Source organism: Lissotriton vulgaris, chromosome 8 (genome assembly GCF_964263255.1).
Source record: "Lissotriton vulgaris chromosome 8, aLisVul1.2, whole genome shotgun sequence".
NCBI lineage: Eukaryota > Metazoa > Chordata > Amphibia > Caudata > Salamandridae > Lissotriton > Lissotriton vulgaris.
The window spans coordinates 1,355,599,924-1,355,621,257 of record NC_141696.1 but is presented as its reverse complement, the minus strand read 5'-3'; the positions used below and the strand labels follow the sequence as shown (position 1 = coordinate 1,355,621,257).

At 45.2% G+C, this 21,334-nt stretch overlaps 1 protein-coding gene across 1 annotated transcript in view; it reads left to right on the top strand.

Moving 5' to 3' along the window:
* Window positions 1–21,334, top strand: part of PIWIL4 (piwi like RNA-mediated gene silencing 4) — a 376,427-nt gene that overhangs the window by 60,444 nt on the left and 294,649 nt on the right. The gene's annotated exons all lie outside the window — the stretch shown is intronic.

Here is a 21,334-nt window from a genome sequence, read left to right as displayed (position 1 = left end):
TCCATGGAACATGTACCCAGACTCGCTGAAAGTGTGGCTGAACAGGTGGATTAGCTTGTGCATCACCAGGTCTCCAAACTGGGGGAACCTCACGCATCGGATATTGACGCGCCTTTCTCCTAACCGACGAATCAGGCTCAAACAATCGCTGAGAAGAAGATTCACTCCTAAACTACAACAACGTCGCAACTGCTTTGTCAACCCCAAGACCCACAACAGTCCTTTTTGCAAACTCAGAACGTTTGTCCTACCTCACCATCTTCCCATTGTTCGCGAAGGAAAGAACACATCATATCGAAAACATATCTTTGTTTCGGTGCTTCCTATTGATGAAAAACATCCATAACACACTCAAGATCATAGTGCGAAGGATACGTAACCCATTTACACGCTAAGTGATCGAACACTGTCCGTTCATCAGGACCAGGCAATTGGCTACGCAATTGCTTACGCTCTACAACAGGAGATATACCCAATGAACCCAACAGAGGAGAAAAGAGACCAGAAACAGCATCAGTCATTCTCTGTCGAGCAGAAGGAGAAGTTGACAAAAGAACAGGAGACGGAGCAGAATGAGAAGAAACCAAAGTCAGAACAGTAACAGAAGGAACAGACAATACAGGTGTAGGAGTAGCAGACAAAGGAGGTAGCAAAGTTGGTGGCCCTTGAGAAGGCTGCACCAAAGGAATAGGAGCCAACGGAAGAGGAGCTGGCTGTTGAGGAATCACAGGTGGCAAAGCAACCGGAGGTTGCACAACTACAGGTGGCGGAGGTGCTGTAGCACTCTGCACATAAGGGGGCACATAAGGGGGTGCCGAACTCAATAGATGCGACATTAAAGGATCTTTCACAAGATCTTTCTTCTCGTCTTGTTGTTGAGGCGGCAAAGCTGGATAGCATTTGTCTACCGCTAACTTACGTTGCCTAAGCATCTGTTCGCTTTCTTGTTCTTCTTCGTTATCCCTAAACTGTATAGCAGCTTGCACCATTGACATACCTCGTTCTCGTTTATTTTTCTTCGCTAACTTAATTTCTTTCTGTTTGGCTTCCTTTCGCCATAAGCGGAAAGAGTCAAACATCGCCGGCCGGGCTTTCTTCTTGAACAGTTTAACTTCGAGATTGTCTAAAATCTCTGTTTCAAAGCTACCATAACGGGGCCTCTGTAGGACACCGTCTTTCCTGGTATATTTGATCCATATTTCATTATACGCAATGGGGCCCACTCCATGTTTTACGTAGAGCTCATAGGTTGGAGTTCCAATCGGAGAAACCGGGCACGAATCCTCCAATCGGGAATCCCCAGTACAACCAAAACCAAATATCTTTCCAAGTCTGCTAAGACCAGGCATCTTCGCTCACTAGTCTAGCTTCAAACTTCAAGGGAATATCAAAATGATAGTCTCGTGAATACACGAGTCCCTCGGCTTTGGGGCCTGCAGGTACCAAATCAAAGCGATCCTGATGGAATACCAAACAAAACTAAGGACTGGGAGACGCTCCACTCATACTTAACTGAAATGTCTATGGCGTCACCAGCAGACCCGTCTACTGTCTCGCTCTACAAATCGTCTAATGGCTCCAAGACAGGGCGACAGTCAGGGCAGCAGTCCTTCGTAGCCGTCGGAAAGCGGGGAACCTCGCAGCAAAGACTTTCGGACCCCGGCGACATACAGGGGTCGATGAAGTGGCAGGCGTTCCTCCAGAATTTCCACACGAAGCTCCTCACGATCTTCGGGCTTGGACCGGTACCGCTGAAGTGGCCCCACCTTGGGCGCCAACTGAAGAACCGGGTTTTAGAACCCAGCGGCGCCAGGGATAACGCCCGATGTCTTCAGATTCCTCTGCCTCAGCAAACAGAGACACGGGACACTTCTTGATGACGTCAAAGACCAAATTTTATTGGCTGCAACCAGGAACAGAGATCTACGAAGCACAACACGGGTGGTTCGCTAGAGACTGCACAAACTCATAGAGCGGAGCATCGTCTTTTATGCTAAAAATCACATTCCTGGCTAGCATCAATTACATACAAACTGACCAATAGAAGGGTGACATTTCAAACATATCGCATGACGACAATCCCACTTTCCGTTGTCCAGCCCACCAGAGATGACAAGACAAAATCCAACATTCCTGTTCGAACGGGCCGGACAAACCCATCGTAAAGACCTCAACCCAAATCAATAATTAAGCCATAAAGGAAGGAACAGAAGCAGATGAGAAGCAACATAGAAGGGTGTGTGCGTGTACCATAAACTCAGCAATGTCCTGCTCTTTGATCTCTATCTGACCAGCTGCTTAACAAGGAACTGGCTCAACGAGGTCAGCCTCGGGCAAGGGAGTCAGTTCGGCCAGGTCACACAAAAGTCAGCTAAAGGTGTACGTGTCCCAAAGACTCGTTCGGCCATAGTCATCGGCCTATGTGAGGGCAACCACACAAAATGGCTGCCGCACACAAAATGGAACCCGGGGGTTCAAACGAAATCTTCTGAATACGTAGTGTTCTCATTGATCGATTATGACGAAAACACTCGTACATACCACACTCGTCATTTGCAGTCCGCTGATACCAAAATCGTCTATATCCGACGACCTTCGTTGAACAGGTTCGGAATCCATGGAACCTCAGACCCGCAGTACCGCAGTAGCACAGAACCACAGAACCACACACCACCCCCTTTTGTACCGCTTTTGGCCGCCATAAGTGTGGCAGGGTATGCTCAGACGTGAGTGCCTTGCTTACTTTTCCACTGGATTCAAGCAAGCCGGGCTGAAGACGGCTGGAATGCCATAAACCGGTCCTCGGAAGCTTGTTTCCGGTCCAGGGAAGACATGGCTTGGCAGTTCGGGCTGGACTGTTCCCATGAGGCACAGGGTCAGACTGATTTGCATATAGCCATGTCTGAACTGGGGTGGCAGAGTGGGCTAAAGAACATTGATGGATTAAACCCAGATCTTTTGACTGGGTGTGAGTGTTTGATTGATTCAGATGCTCCGTCCATCACCACCCCCTTTTGTACCGCCGTTTTGCAGGAAGCAGCACCGACCAACTACTGTTTAGTTACGCTGCTGGGCTGTTATTAGTCTACTTAGGGACTACTTTTTCTCAGCGCAGCTCCCTTTATACGTGTTTACGGAGGTTTTGCCCACCCCTAACCATGGTCAAGCTCCTCTATTCGTTACGACTGGCACCCTTGCGGCTCCCATTTCACAGCCGCCGTTTATTTATAGTTGTTTTTTTAGGCAGCGCGGCAGCTTACTCCTTATTGCCATGGTGTGCCTTTATTATTCATTGCAACTTACTCCTTTCAGTCTTTATTTTTTGTGATAAGACCACCAGAATTTCAAATTGCCTCAATAGCTAGAGTTTGCCCCTGCTCACTCTCCTGGAGCTTTACTGTCGCCTACCATGATGATTACAGAACGCATGTTGAAAGTGTGTCTCAGCCTTTGCTTATTTCAGCACTTAGCAACAAAGCCTGAAAGGGAAAGCAAGTGGCTTCGGCACATCAGCTCTCACACAGAACTTGCGCATGCTGACTACGCACATCTTTGCATGCCTGTGTGAAAACACAGATAAGAAGCTTGAGAAGGGCTTGTGGTTTATTGCATCAGGCCAGTGGAAGGAGAACCTACGGCTCTAAATCCTTTGCAGTTTTATTGTCTCCAAGCAGCAGGTCATGACTCAACAGCCTTGAAGTGCATTTGCTATAAATCACTGAGGCAATGTTGGTTTCCGCGATTCCTAGTCACCGGGCAATCAAAGCATGCTCTTTGGGGACAGGGGGTTTCTAACATGTTAATCAAGCCTTGAACATTCCCTGCCCGCTTCTCATAAGGTAGTCACATCGCAGGGTCTCTCGCATGCACTGGGGTCACTTTATCTGCGGGAACAGATTCGGTTGCTTGTGAAAGTTATGCTTAGGATTTACTGGTGACCAGAGTTTTTTTATATGGAAAATAATGCAGCTCACAAAGTGATAAACACTATTGGTTTGCGGTTTAGATACCTGAAGACCACTGGGAAGACAGCTCTTCTCCTTTTCTCAAGAAAGCCCAGGAATTAGTGTGAAGAAACACTTACGAAGATTTCTGTATTGTATGGAGTTGCCAAACACGCCTTCTCGTTATGTCCGCCATTAAAGAAAGGGGAAATAGCTCACTGAAATAGCGTACCTCATAATCTTTCAATGTCAGAAATGATAATGGCAAGTCATTTTAATTACGATTGCATGGAAGACGTCAACAAAGCTGGCAGAACTGAGAGGGAGTCAAGGGTGTTGCTCACAATACTGTGTAATTTACATAGGTAATCAAAGCAAACACAGTGGGTGCTGGGGGAACCTGCAAACAGTGCTGTCCACGGCACCCGCTGTGTCTCTTAGTGTCAGTGTGCTGCTTCAACCTAAGGTCGTCTTGTGTTGCTTTTAAATACATTGAGAACACTAAGGGGCGCTACTCTTAAAAAATCCATTAGCACCACCTAGCAACAAGGATCCATACTTTAAAGAACAACTCACACTTCAATCAAACACAACTTGCCCTAGGGTGACCAACTGGCATAGGTGCAAATTGAGGACGCTGAGTGTAAAAATTCAAGACAAAGGGTCAAAATTCAGGACAAAAATTCAGGACAGGAGGTCAAAATTCAGGACAAAACTTCTGGACAAAAGTTAGACTTTACAGACACATCAGAGGAGGTTGCGCAATAGTATGTATGTAAGTAAATAGACAACCATTTAAGCACTAGTCAAAATAGGTTTATATTAGGTTGAAACAATTGTGTACTTCACGGATTTTCAGTATGCATGCAGCTTTGATCAACTGTGCAGGTCTTTTTGTGGTATTTCATATAATAATAATAACCTATATGGTTACAGCACTGGTTTGTCCAGTCTGATATTTTGTGTACAATTCATGTTGTTGAGCAGGCATGTTTGGTGTGAGAAATGGTACGGAAGATCTGCTCGGATAGACATTGTGAGTGGTAAAGTGGCAAGCACAAGATGCAGCTAATCCAGATCCAAACACATTCAACCATTTGCAAACCTATCCAGCATGTATCCTTCCATCCATCATTTCACTCAATCATTCCTCGATCCACCTTTTTACTCATCCATCCATTATCCATCCATCCACCCATTCACCCTATCTATCCGCGCACTCATCTATCCACTCTTCTACCCATCTATCCATTCACTCACCCATCCAGTCATTTACCCTTTCACCCATCCAGCCACCCTTTCACATACTCCTCCATCCACACAGTAACTCACCCTTCCACACATTCACCCTTTCAGTCATCCACACATCCATCCTCCCTTTCTCTCTCCATCGACCGTTTCACTTAGCCATCCATCCTTCCTTTCATCAGCCCAACCGTCCATCTACTCATCCAATCATGAATCCATCCATTGACCCTATCACTCATCCATCCTTTAAATCATCCATCCATCTTTTCTCTGATCCACCCACCCTTTCACTCTTTCATTCATTTATCCCACCTTTTGCCCATGCACCCTCCCCTTCACTCACTCATCCATCCCTACAACCACCCTTTCACACATCCGTCCATCCATTCACCCTTTCACTTATTAATTCATCAATCCATCCATCCATCCATCCATCCATCATTTCACTCATCCATCCACCCATTCTTTATCTCATCATCCGTCCATTCACTATTTCATTCATCCATTTAACCTTTCACTAATCCATCCAGACATCCACCCATCCCTTCACTTACTCTCTCACCTCTCTCACATTAATTGTGAGCCGAGCCTTCGTCTGCAGAACAGAAACTCACCCCTCGCTGTGGTTCACAAAGCAAAGGGAGGGGTTCAAGATGCCTCTACACATAGTTAATCTGATACCTTGGAAGTCATGCTTGATGCACAGTGCTAGGAGGTGAGGTGACTGTGGCATAGTGTTGTTGTCAGGGCTTTAAGTGGGATCACAGGTGTTCGATGTAATTAAGGGCGTAGCATAAAACACCTAAGCTAAAAATCTGTGCTTAGCATAGTGTGCCGGCGGACTTGTTTTCTGCTACGTCTGTTATTGCACACAGATATATAATAAATAACACCTACAACAAGCCAGGACTACTAGTTTTGTCAATTATTGTTAGTTTCATTTTTTTAGAAAAGCAGAAACAATGCCTTCCTTGAATATAATATTTAAAATGCAGCAGTTCTAAAATGATGGGACTGTGAAAGAACTATAACACTTTTTTAAAGTTCTTTCACCACCTTATTTTAAGGAACTGGGGGGCATATTATCAAGGACCGGTGTTAGAATGATCGCCGTTTTATCGGCAGGAAACTGCAGATAAAACGGCGATAATGGGCTTGATAATACGCCCTTGTTAATTCCCATAGAAGCCCATGTTAACATCAGAACATGGGATTCTATGGGAATTAACAAGGGCATATTATCAAGCCCATTATCGCCGTTTTATCGTCAGTTTCCTGCCGATAAAACGGCGATAATTCTAACACCGGTTCTTGATAATATGCCCCTGGATTCTCTCGTACCAGTGTGGGAATTTTCCTACATTGCTTCCAGGATGCCCGAGGCTGGAGGAGGCCACCACATGCTTTTCAAGCCAGACTGGCCGATTGTCATTCTGTATGTGGCAATCAGCCTCATTCAGAATGACAATGGGCGGGATGGGGCTGCTCTTGCGCTCAGAGGAGTGCGAAGTGGCCACATCAGGGAATAGAGGATTCTCACAGTGGAACAGGGCTGTTCCCTAACAAAGGCCCAAATTACGGACAAAAGGCATCCGTAAAAGGGATCCTCACGGACCACGGACGTGAGGTCCCAATTACGGACGGTCCGTGAAATTTACGGACGGTTGGTCACCCTAACTTGCCCCCGTCACCACTTAAATTCAGAGACAGGCGCTTGCAAATTCTGCCACAGTGACATTTTCGAAATGGCTTAGTCTTTTTACTAGTGTAACTTCAAAGGTTCCTAGGGGGAGCCAAGAGCTGACAGCCCCTGTATAAATGGATGGTTACCATGTGTTGTTCAAAATAACAGGGAGTTTTAGAAGACTTCAGATTGTCTTCCAACAGTATGAGACCTGTTCACAAGAAGATATAAAACATCATTCAGACGTCAAAGGCATCATTTAGCTCATTAGACCTCTAAGGTGCATTTAGAACTATCTGAATCTCTGCTTTCTCATGAGTACTGCATCCTCTCAACGCATAGCTGAAGACTATCTCAACATTAACAATAATTTGTTTTTCCAGCCAACAGCACTTTGCATACAGAGATTAACACAATTATGCTTAGTGTAAAACTATAACCACGTATTTAAGCATCTGTGTCCTGTAGGCTAAAATTCCACATTCCGCTGAATGCGTCACAAATGCCAAACAGGTATTTAGCAGCAATGGAAAAGTCAGTAGGTCAGGCCTTAGTAAACCAGCATGGTGATTACATTTAGCACATTTTTACTGCAGACATATACTGTAAAATAAATGGAATAAAACAATATGCAGCCTAAATGTGGTGGCCTTTAGCTGTCAATAGCAAGCATTTGCAATGCAATAGGTCTAGAAAGTGCGAGATTTTGAGCTATTAACATTGTAAAAGACAATGTCGTTTATTATTGCAGGTTTTTAAAACACAAATAAAAGGCATTGTCATTTACAATGCCAATAGCTCAAAATCTATTTCAATTGCGAGGTATTGCTATAAAGGCTCATAGGGCAGGGAGCATGGTATTTAAAAATAGGACATGTATAGGTAGGTTTTACATGTCTTGCCAGTGAAAACCCCCAAGTCCTTTTTCACCGTAGCAAAGCTAGCTCTCCCATCGTTTTAACATTGGGTTACCTTATTACACTTAATAAGTGATAACTTCAGTTTGGGAGTAGCTAGCGAAAAACTTCTTTCACTCAGTTGAATTGTAATTTAAATCCCTCTTTAATTGTAAAGTTGGATTTTAAGTTACTATTCTGAAAATGCCTCTTTAAGAAAGTTGGCATTTTTCTGCCTAAACCAAATGTGCCTTTCTGCCAGTGTTCAGGGTTATGCAACTGTTAAAGGGTCTCCTGTGGTGTGATCTATATTCCTTTTAGAAAGGGGACCAAAAGGCATTGGGTGTGGGGAAGGGTTTTCCTCTTCTGAGCCAGATGGCCTGGGGGTGTACTCAGGCCTTCCTGCACTTCAGAGGGTAGCCTGTGGGCTGTACCCACCTCTTCCTGAATTCTGAAGCTCTCTACCCTGTCACTGGCAAAAGCAGCTCACATCTAGGCCTGCCTGCCCTTTGTTACCAGAGACAGATTGGAGCCACACCCAGGGAAGAGGAAAGAACTGAGCAGAACCAGTTAGGGTTAGACAAGGAAAGTGACCTCCCACACAAAGGCTAGCACTGGGTATAAACATGTCATCCCCAGAACCTCTCATTAGAACACTTCTGGACATGAGGAGATTTAGAAGCCGGACTGCCCTGCTGTCTGAAAAAGGAAGACTGGACCTGCTTGCCTTGAACCCAGGATCCCAGAAGTGACCCCAAGGGTCAGTTGGCTGACCTCCTCTATGAACTACAGGGATACAACAGTTTCCCTGAGCCCTCCATTGCAAGTGCCCAACTAATCAGAACCAACTGAACTTGCCTGAACCCTCCTGCTGGCTTCTGCTACAGTGAGTCTTTACACCCAAGAGGTGCCCGACCAGGCCCTGGACCCTTGATTAGTATGAGAGTGTAGTCCAGCCTGCAAACTGCAAGAACTGTCTCCCAGTCCCGGTGCAAATCCAGAGGCTTTAGGCTCTTCCCATTGGAAAAGAACCATACCCAGTCTCCCAGTGAATTTAAGCAGGCTTCATTCAGGCCGATGCGGTACCAGCATCCGATTCCAATGGGATCTCCCTGGCTACAAACTCCGGACTTCACTCACATGGTGCTCTTTACATCAGCAATGACCCCCCTGTGTTTCCTTTCAAGGTAAAGCTCCTGCCGGTGACCAGCTTTTCGGACTAACAACAATCTCCTTGTGGTAATTCTCTGACCGGCAGGCAGTTCTTCACACCAACAACGGTCTCCTTGCGGTATTCACAAATAGAAAGCTCTGGCATAGGCTCCTTGCATGGCACTGGACTGATGAAGAAGGGAAAGTTTCCACTGGGCTGAACCTAGTCCCAGTATCCTACCAGCGCTCCATCGCAATCAGCTTGAACTTTTCACTTTGACCAGGTCTGGCTGCACCAGATATACACAATGAAGGCTTTGGTTTTCTTGGTGCTATTTTTCCCTAAATTAAAAATTCATATTTCCATTCTACTTATTGGATTTTTGTCATTGGTATCGTATTTTTTATTAAACTGTACTCTCTTATTCTAAATTGGTTTGGGATTATGCTTGTATTGTGTTTTTGCTTTATTATTTTTTGAGTACTGCATGAATACCTTGTACATTGCCTTAAAGTTAAGTCTGACTGCGTTTATGCCAGCTACCAGAGGGTTGAGCATAGGTTAATTTAGTGACTTTTGTGGTTCACCGTGACAAGGTTTCTGCTTATTACTAGAGTGGGGCTCTCAATCCTCTCAAATAATAACCCAATTTCTTACAGCGAGCAGCTTCCTTGGAACCAAACCATAACCTGAACGGAGGAACTGCATGTATTGTATGTAGGATGATGACTAGGAGGTTGGTAGCCTCCTCCCTCTTACACTGAAGATGCTGGCTTTTACCTAGACTTAGAAAATACAAGCAGTCATAGGGCATTCCCTATTTCTCAGGGCCTCCTTCAGAAGACGTCCGTTCTTTCACTGTTGTCTCAAATCTGCAAAGCCTTTAGAATTGGCCTTGCCCACCAGTGAGGCAGGATATCACATTTTGAAAACATTTTTGCAATTATGACCTTCAGTCCTAACTCCTCTGTTGCCATTCAATGGCGTGTTCTTGGAGCTATGTTGGTTGCGTGGAAGAATCCCTTCCGTGGTCCAGCTGTCCACAGACAAATTGTATGACAACACACACCAGCACCTTCGGATCAAAAATGTTTGTCACGCGCTTTTCCAGATGCTTTGGTGGTTCAAACCTCTTCTGATAAACTGAACTGCAATACTTTTCTTGCGGCACTACAGACTGTGAGTATGATAGGGTTGACTATGGGATAAAAAGTTAAGTATTTCTACCAGCAGTACTGACAATTTCGGGGCTGCACAAGAGCATGCCTGTCACATCAGCAACCTTTGCAGCTGATCCAAGCACTCCAGATGATGTATTGTTCCTTTCACACAGGGGATTGAGATAAGAAATGCCAACATCAGCAGCATCTCCTGTCCCTGTCATAATCCATTTACTGTGCAGCCTCAAAATCTCTTTGTCAACACCACCTCCTCACCACCACCAGCTTCCATTAGGATTACAACCGACCACTGGGTGATCAATTCATCCACAAGAGCAACCCTCTTCCCGTGGTCTTTTGTGGTCTGTCATATTGTTTCCTGGATTTCCGCCAGGATGTTCTCTTTCCCCTTTGTTGATCTTGAAGGTAAAAATACTTTCCATCCTGAACAAAGGTTTGTAGAAGTGGTGTACTTGGAGGATAGGAGCTCAGAGTTTTACTTTCTTTACCTCTTGGTTTAAGATAAATGAATTCTGAGGACATCTTCGACCTTGGACCTTCGGCTCTTGAATGTGTTCATTCAGCAGAACATGGTTAAAATGTTGCTATTGAGCCAGGTCTTTTAACCCTCAACCTGCGGTTTGTTGGGGCCCTGGACCTCTTGGTCACCTACTTTCACCTTTCAATCCTAACTACTCACAGGCATTACCTTCTCACAGGTATTTGCCATTGAATCTCAGCATTATCGGTTTGCAGTTCAACCATTTCGTCTGTGCTAGCTCTGGTGACATCTTCACTAATGAGGTTCAGAGTCCTTGTATTTCCAGACTTGAATGACTAGCTGGTGAAGGCTCGTTCACTTCCGCTGGTCAGAGAACATATACATACCTTCGACCTTGATGTACGACTTGGGTTTTCTCATCAGTGCCCACAAATTTCATGTCATTTCCACACAGAGGTTGACAGTCTTAGGCATGCCGCTAGACACAACATTTAGCAATGATTTTCCTTCTCTTCAATGAATTGGAGATATTTGGGATATGATTTAGATGTTTCTGACTCAAACACCGATCCCAGTTCTGAAAGTGATTACCTCATGCATCATGTTGGTGTCAGGCGGTGGATAAGGTTCCTCTGTGATGTCTGAGAAAACAGTAATAGTAGTGCAGTGGCATCCCTGAGTGCTGATTTACAACTCATTTCTTCCAGACCTGTACTAGTGGATGTGTCCCTCCAATTGGTTAATGGGTTGCCTTTGAGTCCTCTGCATCTGCAGGATACTGTAGTTATGAAAACCTCCTTGTTGGGCTGGGGCATCCATCTAGTCAATACCATTGTTCAGGGACTGTGGTCTGTGTTGGAGCCGTGTGTACAAAAACTGCGGTGAGGCTGTTGGCAGTCCACATTCCTCTGAAGGCCTTCCACACTTTCATCTCATCTTTCAGGTGCTGTTGGATAACAACCACTCTCTAATATCACAACAGAAAGGGCAGTCTGAGATCTTGGATCCTGTTTTGGGATGCGATGTTGATGGGCTCTGCAACTGGTTCAAGAGGGGGTGGTGATGGACGGAGCATCTGAACCAATCAAACACTCACACCCAGTCAACAGATCTGGGTTTAATCCATCACCGTTCTTTAGCCCACTCTGCCAACCCAGTTCAGACGTGGCCATATGCAAATCAGTCTGACCCTGTACCTCATGGGAACAGTCCAGCCCGAACTGCCAAGCCATGCCTTCACTGGACCAGAAACAAGCTTCCTAGGACCGGTTTCTGGCATTACAGCTGTCTTCAGCCAGGCTTGCTTGAATCCAGTGGCAAAGTGAGCAAGGGACTCACGTCCGAGCATACCCTGCCAACTTATGGTGAACAAAGCGGTAAAAAAGAGGGTGGTGATGGACAGAGCATCTGAACTAATCAAACACTCACCCCCAGTCAACAGATCTGGGTTTAATCCATCACCGTTTTTTAGCCCAGTCTGCCACGCCAGTTCAGATATGGCCATATGCAAATCAGTCTGACCCTGTGCCTCATGGGAGCAGTCCAGCCCGAACTGCCAAGCCATGCCTTCCCTGGACCGGAAACAAGCTTCCTAGAACCGGTTTCTGGCATTACAGCCGTCTTCAGCCAGGCTTGCTTGAATCTAGTGGCAAAGTGAGCAAGGGACTCACGTCTGAGCATACCCTGCCAACTTATGGCGAACAAAGCGGTACAAAAGGGGGTGGTGATGGACAGAGCATCTGAACCAATCAAACACTCACACCCAGTCAACAGATCTGGGTTTAATCCATCACCATTCTTTAGCCCACTCTGCCACCCCAGTTCAGACATGGCCATATGCAAATCAATCTGACCCTGTGCCTCATGGGAACAGTCCAGCCCGAACTGCCTAGCCATGCCTTCCCTGGACCGGAAACAAGCTTCCTATGACCGGTTTCTGGCATTACAGCCGTCTTCAGCCAGGCTTGCTTGAATCCAGTGGCAAATTGAGCAGGGGACTCACGTCTGAGCATACCCTGCCAAATTATGGCGAAGAAAGTGGTACAAAAGGGGGTGGTGATGGACGGAGCATCTGAACCAATCAAACACTCACACCCAGTCAACAGATCTAGGCTTAATCCATCACCGTTCTTTAGCCCACTCTGCCACCCCAGTTCAGACATGTCCATATGCAAATCAGTCTGACCCTGTGCCTCATGGGAACAGTCCAGCCCGAACTGCCAAGCCATGCCTTCCCTGGACCGGAAACAAGCTTCCTAGGACCGGTTTCTGGCATTACAGCCGTCTTCAGCCAGGCTTGCTTGAATCCAGTGGCAAAATGAGCAAGGGACTCACGTCTGACCATACCCTGCCATCTTATGGCGAACAAAGTGGTAAAAAGTGGGGTTATCAGGATTATCTCAGCCCGTTGCCAGGTTACAAGAGTTGTCACGCTCGGAATCAAGATGAAGGGGGGAAGGCATAATTGAGGCCCTTGGACCAGTCCTGAGAAAAAGCATCCGTCGCTTTCGCTAACGGATCCGGTCTCCAGCTGAAGAAAGTCTGTAATTGACGATTCAGTCTTGATGCAAATAGATCTATCGCGCACCTGCTCCACACAGCTTGCAACCAAATGAACAGCTGGGGCTTGGGTTGCCAGTCGCTGTAATCTTTGAAGCATTGTGAGTTCCAATCCGCCACTACGTTGGATTGTCCCGGAAAATATTCCGCTATGACCAAAATCTGATGACTCAGGCAGTAGTGCCAGAAGTCCTTCAATATCTCTGCTAACATCGATGATCTTGTACCTCCCAGTTTGTTGATGTACCTCACTGCCAAGATGTTGTCCATTAGCAGGAGGATGCAGCATGAGACCATTTTGGGAGAGGGCGTCCGGATCGCAAACAACCCTGCTAACAGTTCTAGACAGTAGATATGCAAATCGAGCTCGCTCAGAGACTACTGAACCCTGGTGAAAATATCTCTTCAGCTCGCTCCCCAGCCCCAACTGCTGGCATCTGACTCTATGACCACTTCCAGTTGAGAGCTGAAGATGGTTCCCCCTTTTCCACGCATCTACATAGGCTAGCCACCATGGTATCTCCTCTCACATCTTGTTGGAAAGGGGGACTCAGTCCGTGTAGGACAGACCCTTCTGGAGGTGTTGAATCTTCAATCTCTGAAGGGCCCTATAATGAAGAGGGTCCGGGAATATCGCCTGGATCGAGGAGGCTAAAAGACCCACTATTCTGGCAATTACCCTCAATGAAACCGGCTGCTTGGACAGCAGAGTGGAAAGTTCCCTCCTGATGTCCTTCAGGTTGGAGCAAGGAAGGCGCAGTTGGGCCATCTGTGAATTGATGACGAACCCTAGAAAATCTATTGTCTGGGTCGGACAAAGATCTTGTTTCTGGTCCAGGGAAGGGATGGCTTGGCAGTTCGGGCTGGACTGTTCCCATGAGGCACAGGGTCAGACTGATTTGCAAATGTCCATGTCTAAACTGGGGTGGCAGAGTGGGCTAAACAACGGTGATAGATTAAACCCAGATCTGTTGACTGGGTGTGAGTGTTTGATTGGTTCAGATGCTCCGTCCATCACCACCCCCTTTTGAACCGCTGGGCTCTGCAACTGGCCATCTTTCCAGTTGTAACCCATCTACAGGGTTCCCTCACTGATATGGTTTATACTCTTACCAATCTCTTCTTAGCGGACAACGAATAGTAATAAAAGAGATGCAAATAATGTTCTCTGATTGGGGTGGCCATGCTTCAACCTTTTCTCTACAGTCCTGAACACAGGAAGTGCCCTTATTTGGTGCCATACACTTACCTCTGAATGGTTCCCTGGTTAATAAGTCATAAGGCCTATTTTTCAAGTTTTCAATGATCGCGCTTCTCTTATGAGAACTGCAGAATGTGCAGGAGGATAGGGTATGATTGAACAAGGTCAAGAGGATTTGGTACACATTTTTGTTGGAATTCAGCAGACCGTCTAATTTCTGCTCCTGCACAGAGTGGACCTGATCTTGCAGCAGAATGGTCAGATCTTTCATTCCAATCCTCAGACGATGTATATTGACACCTACAGATCGAGCTAGAGAGCTTTTTTTAACCCCCAGAATTAGCAACGTTATCTTGGCTACTAGAAAAGCTGCCACGAAAAATCCATTTATGCAAGCTGTTGGGGGCGTGGCCAAGCCGCCGACCGTGATGGCTGCGTAGCCTTGCAGCTCCACTGCTGTTTCCTGTTCCAACGCCCATCCTGGTGTACATGGTGGAGTCCCTGCCCAACAAAGCGCTGCAGAAGATGTAGGGGGCGAATAGGCGGCCTTCGGTGCAAGCATTGGCCCGATTGGGACCAGCAGCACAGATCGGCATCGTACTGCATAGGCGAGGAGAGCCGCGGCCTGTGGTGCACTGTGGAGCTGGGAGCTGTATTTGCGCTCTGTCTGGACCTGGCGAGGGGACTGCTGGTACTGCTGCACGATGAGGATGGGTGGCGACCGGAGTAGGTGAGCGGCTGCGGTGGGGGTTTAAAATTCCTGGGCACAAGCTCTCCCCGGAAGCCCCGCAGCGACAGGGGTCACGGGCGGGCTTGGGGACCGGCCGGCCGGGTACTGTAGCACCCATTGGGTAATACCCCCATCACGGTCTGCGAGCCCGCTGCTGCTTGACGTGGTGGGACTCCCCTCCCCTGATGCTACAGTCTGAGATGCATTGTAGGCTCCATCCGGGCGGCAGATTGCTGCGCCACTTGGGCGCACAGCTGGCGGACCCGGGTCCTGGACCCCATGTGGGCGCATAAATATGCATAGATGATGCCTCTTTAATGACCATTGTTCATGCCTGTAACATCCAGAGTGACTGGGTAGACGTCCCATCCTGTTCCGGGGCACCCATTACGTACGGAAGAGGCCGGAAAGAGCCTGACTATCACACGGGGCACATGGAGAGGGAATAGCGCTGTTAAATTGCCACAGCTGGGGCTAATTGTGTGTTGCACGTCTATAGGAGGGCCAGGGTAATACCGCGCAGTGGTCCACACCTCCCCCACGACCTGGGTCTCCCTACAATGTGTTGAAACTAACTAAGGAGTGGGGCATGGGGCCAGGACCCCAAACAAAGCACCTTGCCTTTCAAGCCACTGTCCACCAGTACTGAACCATCGTTGGTTAACATGGCAAAGGGGGGAAAGACACATACCACGGAGGTGACAGGGCCTGACAGCCTGTTGCTGGAGCTGAGAGCAGGCTCCAGGGCACTGGATACTCGATTCGATGCCCTGGATAAAAGGCTGGAATCCATGGGGGCCCGACTGGACCAACAGGAGGGGCGGTTGATGATGGCAGAGGGCAGAATCCCTGATTTGGAAGAGGGTGCAGCACAGACAACCAAGAGATGTGAATGCCTGGAAAAAATTCTTACGGCTGTCACCATCAAGAATGAGGATTTGGAGGCTCGAGGATGGAGGAACAACTTTAGAATCATGGGTGCCCCGAATCCACCAACACTGGGCGCCTTGACCGTTTTGTCGAATTGCTTCTCACTGATCTATTCGGGAGGGAGTCTTTTACAACCACCTTCATGACAGAACATGCACACCGTATCCTGGGACCACGACCTAACCCAGGCTGCCCACCAAGGCCTATTATAGCCCATTGTTTGAACTTCAGAGACCGGGACACTGCCCTACGGTTGGCACGAGAGAAGGGCCAACTTGAGTGGCAAGGCTTGAACATCTCTCTATATCTGGACTTCACTGCCATGGTGCAGGAAGCACACAGGAAATATATGGTGGTAAAAGCAGTCTTACATAAGATGGGGCTACAGTACGGTATGCTGTACCCAGCAAGGTTGAAAGTCGACATCGACGGACGGTCCCGAGTGTTCGACTCGCCCCATGATGCCCAAGAATTTTGCTAGAAGTACTCCAATGCCGGGAAGAAGCAGGGTGCTCTGTCGCCACAGCAGTCTCAGGACAGTCCAGTGCTGGTGCCAGTGCTGATCTCTTCACTACCAGCTTGGTCTATGGTACCCTTTCATACTTGCGCTGACTTGGCAACATAATTGGGCCAGTGCGCACCAGTATTTGGACATGATGGGACACTGCCATGGACCAAAGACATACTAAGCACAGGCACTTGTGCCAGGGTGTTGCCACACCCCTCAAGTGCAGATGCACCTGTTTCTTTTTTTTGGGTCCATGCTATATTTTGCTTTCATATATGTCAGTATTCTAAACTGCTTGTTTGTGATGGGGTTTTCCTCCTAGAGTTGAGTAAGGGGGATGGGTGGGAGGAGTGGTGGAATTGGTCATATAGGTTAAAGTTTGCAGGTCTGTTCTTTATTGGAAGTTCTTTGCAGTGCAATTACATAGTGCCAGGTGCCTCGGTGATGAAAATTCTAAACAGATTATGGTCAATGAGGTAAATGCAGAGGCCAGGTCATGATGTCTTGGAACGTTAGGGGCCTAAACAATACGCATAAATGTAAACAGGTGCCTAATTATGTGCAATGCCATCAGGTGGACATTTCCATTTTACAAGAGACTCATCTTGCTGTACACGCCAACACTTCATTGGCGCATGGTTAAGGGGCACATAAATATTTCGCTGGATACAGCTCATGTGCCAGAGGGGTTGCAGTGCTGATTCATAAGCAGGTGCCATTCCGGGAGGATGAGATATATCGAGATGCGGGAGGGCGATACCTTTCGGTGAAGGGTTGTCTTCTAGAACACTCTGTCCTATTTGTTAACATATACACTCTCAAGATTGATGATCCCGACTTTTTTGATATTGTTCATTCCCTCATGGAACGTATGGCTGCAGATCACATCTACCTTGGGGGGGATTTTAACTTGTTGCTTAACCCAGAACGGGACAGTACGGCGCACACTCTGGCCACGAAACCTAGGGCAAGAGGGGTAGTTCTGTACACTATAGAAAGATTTGGATTAGTTGATGTATGGAGATATCTTTGCACAGACCGCGTAGGGTACACTCACTATTCAGCACCCCATGACACATGGACACGATTAGCTTACTGGTGTCTATCTGCTGGTGCGGTACTGTGGGTTAAGGCGGGTACTCATTTACCACGGACACTATCATGCTATCATATCATTCCCCTGTGCTAGTTACGTTGAGGATCCCCAGAGCAGGAGTGGTAAAGCGGTCATGGCGATTCCCCAATATGGCCCTGAGAACACTGTTTTTGCAGCTGAATTAGGGGAAGCTGTCATCAAGTACTTCCAAATTAACGTTAGGTCTGTTAAAACTAAGACCACGCTGTGGGAAGCCTTTAAGGCATAGCTGGGGCTGGGGGTGTATTTCAAAGAGGTAAACAGTCAAAATATCGAGTAAAAAATATCGAATGGACATAATATCGAGTTTAAAATATAGAATATTGTTTTTAAGGTAAGTAATGTAATATCGAATGTTAAAAATATAGAAAGTTAAAATATCGAAGTATATAATATGGGTTATAAAAATTATCGAATTTTTAATAATATCGAATTTTTATAGTGTTTTTTATGTTATTATATCTGTGAAAAGTGTGTATTTATGTTATAATTAATTTTAATTAATAAATTTAGTTTTTTTAATTTTTGCGTAATTTAAATCTGTAGCGGGTTGTGGGTTTATAGGAGAATAGGGTGGGAAGTAATTTAATTATAATTAATTAAATATGTACATTTATTTATTGGTATTCATTTTTAATTAATTGTTAATCAATTTATATTTGGTAATTAATTACATTTTAATTAGCAATTAATTATAATTAATTGATTAATTGCTAATTATGTTAATTTTACTAATTTATTTTCTGTAGCGGGTTGTGGGTTTATAGGGGAATTGGGTGGGAAGTAATTTATTTATAATTAATTAAATATGTAAAATTATTTATTGGTATTTATTTAGAATTAATTGTTAATTAATTTTTTATGGGTAATTAATTAAATTGTAATTGATTAATTGCTAATTATGTTAATTTTACTAATTTATTTTCTGTAGCGGGTTGTGGGTTTATAGGGGAATAGGGTGGGAAGTAATTTATTTATAATTAATTAAATAATTCAATTTATTTAATCGTATTTAATTTAAAGTAATTGTCAATTATTTTTTAATTGTTAATTCATTGTTAATTTGTAATTAATTTGTATTAATAGGTAACTAATTGTAATAATTAATTGTAATTTGTAATTTTAATTGATTAATTAGTATATTATATTAAATTGGTAATTACTTTTAATTAATTGTTTATAGATATTAATTTATATATTTTTAAATAATATGTGAAGTATTTTTCTTTCCCTACTGTTGCACTCTTTGGAGTGGGAATAGTCATTTTTTAACCCCTACGCTATCCAACGCTTTCCCTACTGTTGCACACTTTGGAGTGGGAATAGTAATCTTTACCCATACGCTATCCAACGCTTTCCCTACTGTTGCACTCACTGGAGTGGGAATAGTAATTTTTACCCCTACGCTATCCAACGCTTTCCCTACTGTTGCACCCACTGGAGTGGGAATAGTAATTTTTACCTCTACGCTATCCAAGGCTTTCCCTACTGTTGCACTCACTGGAGTTGGAATAGTAATTTTTACCCCTACGCTATCCAACGCTTTCCCTACTGTTGCACCGACTGGAGTGGGAATAGTAATTTTTACCCCTACGCTATCCAATGCTTTCCCTACTGTTGCACTCTTTGGAGTGGGAATAGTAATTGTAACCCCCACGCTATCCAACGCTTTAGCTACTGTTGCACTCTTTAAAATGGGAATAGCAATTTTTACCCCTACGCTATCCAACGCTTTCCCTACTGTTGCACCCACTGGAGTGGGAATAGTAATTTGTACCCCTACGCTATCCAACGCTTTCCCTACTGTTGCACTCACTGGAGTGTGAATAGTAATTTTTACCCCTACGCTATCCAACGCTTTCCCTACTGTTGCACTCTTTGAAGTGGGAATAGTAATTTTTACCCCTACGCTATCCAACGCTTTCCCTACTGTTGCACTCACTGGAGTGGGAATAGTAATTTTTACCCCTACGCTATCCAACGCTTTCCCTACTGTTGCACTCTTTGAAGTGGGAATAGTAATTTTTACCCCTACGCTATCCAACGCTTTCCCTACTGTTGCACTCACTGGAGTGGGAATAGTAATTTTTACCCCTACGCTATCCAACGCTTTCTCTACTGTTGCACTCACTGGAGTGGGAATAGTAATTTTTACCCCTACGCTATCTAACGCTTTCCCTACTGTTGATCTCACTGGAGTGGGAATAGTAATTTTTACCCCTATGCTATCCAACGCTTTCCCTACTGTTGCACTCTTTGGAGGGGGAATAGTAATTTTTAACCCTACGGTATCCAACGCTTTCCCTACTGTTGAACTCATTGGAGTGGGAATAGTAATTTTAACACTCTTGCTATGCTACGGTAATAATATTGTATATTTCTTAATAATATTATGTTAATATATATATATGTTTTAACAAATAAAATTGTATTATTTTTTTATAACTTAAATTAATTATTTAATAATTTTAAGGTTATTTAAGTATTTCTAAGTATATTTTAGTTATTTATTTGTAATATTTTTTTAATTTTACATTAATTTTAATAAATTAGATATTTTTACAAAGTACATATTTTTAAACGATATTTTTGATTCAATATTTTTGTACTTACCTGTTTGTAGATAGGACTTCGATATTTTTGTAGTCGATACTTGGAGTCGATATTTTAAATGCCTATATTTTTGTAGTCGATATTATGTCAGTGATCCTTTCAAAGAACACTGGAGTGCTCAGAGACCTGCACCACCAGCTAGCATTGTTGGAAACACAACTTTGTGAGATAGATAGCACTGCAGTTAATGATACAGGACCCGCTTACCTACAGAAATGGGCGGCGCTACTGACTGAGTTCATGGAGGCTGCAGAGCGTGAGGCACAATTTTTAGGCAAATAAGCTGTGGCGCAACGCTACGGGGAGGGTGAGAGGCCCGGTAGAACACTTGCTAGGATGATGCAACAATCCTGCAAACCTACATATATCACAGAACTACTGAGGTTGAGATCAGGAGAGCATAACAGACACAGTTGGGATCCTAGAAGAGGTGCTCACATACTATAATACTCTATACACCTCCAAAAAAACTGAAACCCCCTTGGACTACAGTGATTACCTTGATGAGGTATCACTGTTCTGGATGGAAAGGGCGCACCAGGAGTTCTTGGCGGAACCCTTCACTGAAGATGAGTTGGCGGAGGCTACTAATGCATTGGATGGCTCCAAGGCACCGGGGCTCGATGGGTTTAGGGGCTGCTTTTATAAAAGGTATAAGGGCCTACTTACACCTCATCTCATTGACCTGTACCAGGAGGCAATAGAGACAGGAGAGCGCCCACCCACATTACGGGAGGCAGTCATAATCCTATTGTCTAAACCCGGGAAGCACGCTCGGAAATGTGGCTCATACTGCCACCTTTCCCTCCTAAATTTTGACAGTAAAATATTAGCTAAGATATTAGCCACCAGATTAGCTTTAATTGTGGAAAAGTTGATTTCGCCGGCACAATCGTATTTCATTCCCCATAAATCAACTGCCCTCAATCTGTGTACCCTGTTTGCCCCACTATACAGGATATCACCATCGGTTTTGGCAGCTGCTGTCCTCCCCGATGCTGAAAAAGTATTTGACTCGCTGAAGTGGCCCTTTCTATATGCCACTCTGGGGAGGCTAGGTGTGTCAGAGCG